Source organism: Pan paniscus, chromosome 20 (genome assembly GCF_029289425.2).
Source record: "Pan paniscus chromosome 20, NHGRI_mPanPan1-v2.0_pri, whole genome shotgun sequence".
Taxonomy (NCBI): domain Eukaryota; kingdom Metazoa; phylum Chordata; class Mammalia; order Primates; family Hominidae; genus Pan; species Pan paniscus.
Genome location: NC_073269.2, coordinates 21,349,048 through 21,350,143, shown reverse-complemented (window position 1 = coordinate 21,350,143; position 1,096 = coordinate 21,349,048).

The following is a 1,096-nucleotide window of genomic DNA, read 5'->3' as shown; positions in this document are numbered from 1 at the left end:
AAATTTTTTTTGGTAATTAGCTGGGCATGGAGGTACATGACTGTGGTCCCAGCTACTTGGGAGGCTGAGATGGGAGGATCGCTTGAGTCCAAGAGGTCAAGGCTGCAGTGGGCTATGATCGTGCCACTGCACTCCAGCCTGTGTGACAAAGCGAGACCCCGTCTCTAAAAATAAAATAAAGTGGAGCTAACAAGACAAAAAACAGTGAGTGAGACTGGCTCAGGCTCTGAAGATTCGTTGGGAGCAGCGTTGTCCGAGAGAATTTGTCACATGTTGCTTTTTTTGTTTGTTTGTTTTTGAGACAGAATCTTGCTCTGTCGCCCAGGCTGGAGTTCAGTGGCGCGAGTATGGCTCACTGCAACCTCTGCCTCCTGGGTTCAAGCGATTCTCATGCCTTAGCCTCCCAAGTAGCTGGGATTACAGGCATGCACCATGCCCATCTGAATTTTGTATTTTTAGTAGAGATGGGGTTTCGCCATGTTGGCCAGGCTGGTCTGGAACTCCTGACCTCAAGTGATCTGCGTACCTCAGCCTCCCAAAATGCTGGGATCACAGGCGTGAGCTACCATGCCGGGTCACGTGTTGCTATTGAGCTCTTGAAATGTGGCTAGTGGGACCAAGAAATGACTTTTTAATCTTATTTCATTCTAGTTAACTTCACTTTAAACTTTGTTAGAGGAAAAACTCTGGACATATTAAATTTCATGGAGTGTAACTGAGCAAAGAACAATTCATAAATCAGGTAGCTGCCAGAGCAACTCCATCTTGAATAGGGGCTTAGTAAAATAAGGCTGAGACCTACTGGGCTGCATTCCCAGGCGGTTAAGGCATTCTTACCCACATGATGAGATAGGAGGTCAGCACTAAAGACCTTGCTGATAAAACAGGTTGCAGTAAAGAAGCCGGCTAAAACCCACCAAAACCAAGATAGTGATGGGAGTGACCTCTGGTGGTCCTCACTGCTACACTCCCACCAGCGCCATGACAGTTTACAGAGGTCATGGCAACATCAGGAAGTTACTGTATATGGCAGCCTGAAAAGGGGGCCGGGCGCGGTGGCTCACGCCTGTAATCCCAGCACTTTGGAAGGCTGAGA